The sequence below is a fragment of the Alligator sinensis genome, unplaced genomic scaffold (assembly GCF_000455745.1).
Source record: "Alligator sinensis unplaced genomic scaffold, ASM45574v1 scaffold992_1, whole genome shotgun sequence".
Lineage (NCBI taxonomy): Eukaryota > Metazoa > Chordata > Crocodylia > Alligatoridae > Alligator > Alligator sinensis.
The window spans coordinates 636,218-642,498 of NW_005842422.1; positions in this window are offsets into that span (position 1 = coordinate 636,218).

Sequence of the window (6,281 nt, forward strand, 5' to 3'; positions counted from 1 at the left end):
TGCCATGATACCCATGTGACACATGGGGAACTGAGGCATAGAGAAGTTAACGGAGACATTTTCAGTCAGACAGGACACTTGGGTACCTAACTCCTGGATTTTCAATGGGCCTTTGAAAAAAAATATTCTTAAGAGACTTGCCCAAGGTAATACAGGAAGTCTGTCACAGATTGGGGAATTGAACGCAGGTCTTGCAGGTCCCTAACCATAGAGCATTCTTCCTCCCAGAAACCTTCAGTTGCTTTTGAAGATCTTGTCCCACAATTTATAGATTAAAAAATATCTCCTGGGTCTGAAGAACTGCAGATTTCATGGCGGGAAGCACATTATTTAAAGACATGCCCTGGTATGTCTGTACCTCTCTCTCAAAGCCCTCCCCATCTTGCTCAATTTTTTAAATATGGATGCTATTTTTTCCGTTTTCCATGTGTTAAATATAGCATAATTAGGGGAGTGGCTTACTTAACAAACATGTTCCAATTAGTTTCCAAACATTAAATGATTATGGAAGTGTAATTCCCATTCCATTCAGGTGATGAAAAGCTTTGCAGGAGTTCAGTCGCACTTTGTAATTAGAGAAATTAGCTTTCTAAGTTTAGATCACTCAACTGTGCAAAAGGTTCATCTGGTGGAATGTGTTGCTCTGAAATGTATGTCAGACGGTCATGGAGCATTATAGGCACAATCCTTATCTCTGACACTGCGAGGCTTGCCCAAGTGGCGGGCTCAGTTTCAGGATAATGAGAGGAAAATGAAGTGTTCAGGGGGCATTTATGGATGTGACTTTAACTAAAAGGCATGTGTGATTAAGTCAGGTGACATGTTTTCCTCTGCTTTGCAAAGGAGACCTTAACCACTATGACATTCACACCTCAGCCCCACCTAAAGATGCAGCAAATGTGGTTTAGACAGGAGACAGGAAAAGTATACAGAAGCTGGAGGAAGAAATCTACCTCCTAAATTGTGGACAAGGCATAGGGTTATTCTGCATCCTTTCTACAGCTGTGAAATAAGATCATCGAGCTCTGCTAATCTTTTGCACATACATTCACAGCCAGTAGATCCATGCAGCGGTAGCCCTTGTAGCTAGGCCCTTCTCCAAAAAATCCTCTATACTGCCCTATGCAGAGCTAGTAAAGAAACCAGATCTCACTTGGCTGAGATAATTTAGACAGGGATGATTCTGCCTTGAGCCGGAAGTTGAGCTAGAAGACCTCCTTAGCTCCCTTGCCTTGCCTATTTTTCTAAGATTCTGAATGAATTACATGCTCTGATCATGGCCACTGACTGGTGGGACAAGGATCAACTAAGTCCCTATCTGAAGAATTGTCAGAAGTGCTCTTGTAAGCTTACCCTCCAGGTACTGCAGATGCAAGGAAATCCTGCGGGATTGCTCATAGCTGTAATCCAGTGAGTCACAGAACTCAAAAAGGAAATTACAGCTTTCTGAGCACAAAAAGATTTTATGGCACCTGATCTTAGCAGCCCAGGCATGATTTCTAACAACCACAAGCTGGGTCCTACTGGAGTCCTGAGCATACACCATATTGTGTCTACAGTGATGCAGGATCTGGCTCTATATTAGGAAAGTGATTCAGCTCTGACACATGTGGTGTGGGCCTGTTTTTGGAGCTGCTTCTAATATGGATGCAGTCTAACGAGGACAGAAGGGAAAGGTGAGCAGGAAGCAATTTCGCCGAATGCATGAAGCTGTGAGCTAAATCTCCAAAGGTTCTGTGAATCTCCTAAACATCCGCTCCCTCTGCTGACCTCAAAGGAAGAGGTGTTGGCTCTATATCCGACATAATGACTAAGATGTTTTAAAGGCACTGATGTCAAATTACCAAAAGCAAAAATAATTCAGATCCCTTGGGCACAGAGAATGGTTTTATATTGCTGCAAAGGCTGTTAAAGTCATGTCAGAAAAAGAACTAGAAAAAGTCCTCAGCTGGCAAAAACTGGCCTGGCTCCATGAACTTCAATAGGAACAGACTGACTTACCCCAGCTGAAGATCTGGTCTGCTGAGTCTAGGGACTGGAGTGCAGGGTGGGAGTTAAGGACTTCTAAAGTAAAATTCTGACTTCACTAAGTTAATGAGAATTGTGCCATTGACATTACTTCTCTTCTCTGTGCGCTTCTACCAGTGTTTTGCTCTGTGACAAGGCAAATCGCTTAACCTTTCTGCATCCTTTATAAAGTAGCTTTACCTTCCACAGCAGTTGGGAGGCTTAAGACACTGTGTTTGCAAAGCACTTCAAGTTGCTTGGGTGAAGCCACCTATAGAAGTGTAATGATTATATGCTGTGTATCTGAGTCACAGATACTGTGGGAAAGATCACTTTGAATTTCTGGAGCAGTGGAAAGTGCCCAACAGGTCGAGCAGCCTTTTGCTTAAAGCCCTGCTGCAGACCTGCTTGAAACGCACAGTATGTGCTAGCAAGCCACAAATGAGTGAATGTTTGCCAGCCCCAGGAACACTACGGCAAACTTTAGGACTGGAAATGAAGAAGAACTGGAAACAGACTGGAAATGGAAGAATGTAGGATTAAAGCTTTTAGGGAGGAGGTGATAAGCATAATGCCTAAATAAATAGTGAGCAAATCCAGTGCGGCCATGAGCAAACAGCTACTATAATACACAGTTCCAAAACTCAAACTCACACACCATAAAGGTTGTGAGCATGGCAGAAGCTCTATTTTCCCAAGCAGGAAACAACTGTGACCACCTGAAACATGAGATCCTGCTCCTGCCTTTGCTTCGAGGTAATTTGCATCATCACAGAACCTCACAGGAGGTGAGAGACTTCATACCAGCTATGAACTGCCTGCCCAGAGGAGTTTTTCATCTATTGACTCCTCTGTGAAATCCTATGAAACATGAACTTTCATTTCTACCAAGGAGAACTTTTACTATCTTATTTCCAATGCCTGATGAAGGATGTTTGTGTCCAAAAGCTTGCAATTAAAGAATTTTTTTTGCAAAAATCTTGTTGGTCTAATAAAAGATATCATCTTTACTACATGTCCTGATAGCTTTTTCCTCTAGACCAATAGGGCTACCTACAACCTGGATACCTGTAAGCATGGCAGTGAACATACCTACACAAAGCATGTGCCTAAGTTTATGAATGTGAGCAGTTCCACTAAGAACTACTTGCATGTGCACAGTTAAACATGTGCTTAAGTGTTTGCAGGATCAGGGCATAAGCATATTAAGAGGCAGTGTCATGTGCAACTAGCAAAGATATGGAGGACCCTACTTTTACACTTAGAGTGTCCAAGTGACTACCAAAGAGACTCAGAGGACTTGCGGCAGTCAGCTAGGTCCCTCTCTGGAGCACTTGTGCAAGCTAATGCTAACTATTCCGTTGTAACCCCCTACAATGTAAAATGTTCATTAAAAGTGTTAACATCTACAGGAATAATAATGCTGCTCCTCCATTCATGCTATTTTCAACACTATGTACCCATGTTAAAGTGTATAATTTCTAATGCCTGGACCCCAAAAGCAGATGCTTGGTTTTGCACGTGTAGGAAATCCCAATTAAATCAATGACAGTATGCACATTTGCATGTGTGGGACTTAATATTGCTCTTCTTTGAACTTGAAACTTCCAGTGCCACCAGACGGAAATACACACAACTTCCCATTTCTAACAGGGAGAGACATACTTCTGTAAAATGACCCAGTGCTTTCTGTGAATGGACGAAGCCACGGCAGATTTTACTCAACCAAGACAACACCAGGAAGAGGTACCTTCTGCCTGGTTTTACACTGAAGCTCTCGAGAGAGGCTTCTTTTACAATCCTCCTGTTCTCCAAGGGGCCTCAGAGAGCCTGCAACAGGGTACATTTTTGTGCAGACAAAGCCCGTGTTGAGAACACATGTATTTTTTGGTTCCAAACACATAATTCACTTTTGCCATAGAACTGAAAACAAGGAGCAAAAATGAGGTGAAAGGCTTTTTCTTTTCTTACTGCTGTAAGAACTGGCCAACATACCGTATGCTCTATTAAATACGAGCTGGTGCAGCGCATGGGAACTATTGGCCCACGCCTGGAATCAGCTCTTGGATGCATGTGATAATGTTGGAATCCCAACTTTCATTTAGCAATGATCCCAAAGCTAGATATTTAGCTCTCCAGGCTGTAAAGCAAAGCATGAAAATGTGATGGGGTGTAACCAGTGCAGAGGTGTCTGCCTGAGTCTGCAGACAGCCTGAAGCAGTAACTGAGAAGTGGAATCTATATCATGCCCCTTAACAGGTTGTTAACTCCAGGACCAAGCGAGCTGGCTGAGCCCTGCTCGTACCTGTGCTCGAAGCTGGAGGACCATGCAAGAAGGCACACTCTGGTCACTGGGGTGAGCACTGAGGTACGGGGAGAGGAGATCTCTGCCTCTCTCAAGGTCTTGATGCTGCTCATAGAATGAAGTGATCCAGAGATTTCGTTTGGGAGTGAAGGGGAGCCCCTGTCATCAGATAAGGAGCTCCCTGGTGCTTAAGATCTTGTGCTAAATAGGTGGGTACAGATTTGTCTCCTCTTTCACCCTCCCTCCAGCTGAAACTCTGCAGGGCTGCAGAGTGAGTTCCCCATTTGGAACAGGGTTCCCCCACCCCCAGCTGAAAAACTGCCCTGCAGCCTGAGACTCCTGCACAGCTCCCACTATCCTAGCCCCCCTGCAGGGGCAGCCCCACCAGTGCAGGTTCCCCAGGAGGGACTCCTCTCTCCGCTGCTCTGCCAGAAGGTGACTGGGGGCCAACCATTCTGGCAGACAAGTCATAAACTAGTACCTCACCCTGCAGGAGTGCCGCTCCAGTCCCCTTCCCCTGCTGGATCTGCTGCTGTGTTGCCTGCACAGTCTCGCCTGCACAGTCTTGATCTGCTGGGTGCCACTCACAGAGCCTGCCTGTGCTGCTTGTGGAAGGCAGGCAAGCCACGGGTTGACCACCCCTGATTTAGGTGATTGAAGCAGAATACCTCCCCCCCAGCATCTTGTCCACTTTCCCCTGGAAGCCCAAGGGCATCTTCCAGGGAAGTGTTTGTCCCTGCTGCTTTGCTTTGGGGCAGGATCTGGATGGAGCCCTGCAGGGAGATTCACCTCAGAGGGTAACTTGATGTTTGGCAAAGCCTGAGCTGCCCACTTCTAGAACTGCCGGGCATCCCCGCAGCAGGTGGCCCTGAGCTGTACCATGCCTCCAGGCCTGCCACAGGGTAACTCTTACTGCCTGTTTGTGTCCATACTCCTACTGTGTGCTTTTATATGCCCAGTGCCACCTGCTACAGGGTTGCATGCAGCTGTGTGTGGGGGCTTTATTTTTTATACCCACCCTTGACTACCCCTGCTGCAGGGGCTTGCCCCAGCCCCCGACAATACCCTAGCCTGCTGCTGGCATGCAAGTCCATGCCCCCAGACAGGTGGGCAGGAGGCAGCTGGGACTTGGCCCCCCAGGCTTGGGGTAACTGGGGCCTGGGGAGCAGGAGCTGTGGGCTGCCGCACGAGACCATGAAACAATTGTGTGTACATATATCTGTGTATGTATAGGTATGTGCATATATGTGCAGATACATGTGTATAGGTAGGGATGTGTAAAAGTGTATCTATATTATGTATGTATATGTATGGATATATGTCTGTCTGTGTGTATATGTCTGGACATGTCTGTATGCACGTATATATGCACAAGTGGTGCATGTACATATGTGTGTATGTAGATATATGTATGTGTGTATATGTATGGATATGTCTGTGTATATGTGTGTGTGTGTGTCTGTATACATGTGTATGCACAAGTGTGGATATATGTATGTGTGTATCTATACAGGTATATGCACGTGTCTATATGTAGGGATGTGTCTATGTATAGGTGCATGTGTGGTTATATGCCTGTCTGTGTGTGCATGTACACACCTATATGCATGTGTGTATATGTGTGGCTATGTCTCTGTACATGCACATGTGAATGTACATGTCCACGTATGCCAGCGTGTATGTATATGTACATATGCGCGTGTGTATCTATGTGCAGGTACAGATTTGCCTATACATGCACAGACAAATGCACACCCATGCATCCCCCGGGGGGCCGTGTGCGCCCATAGTGCATGTGCCTGTGCAAGCCTGCATGTGCGCCCAGGGGCTGCGTGGTCGGGCGGTCGCACTGGGACCCCTGCCGGGCAGGGCAGCGCAGGGTGAAGCCCCCTCGCCCTCCCGCGCATGCGCCGGCGGCGTGCGGGCGCAGTGTGGTGCGGGCGCGGTGCGGGCGCAGGGGGCGGGGGCC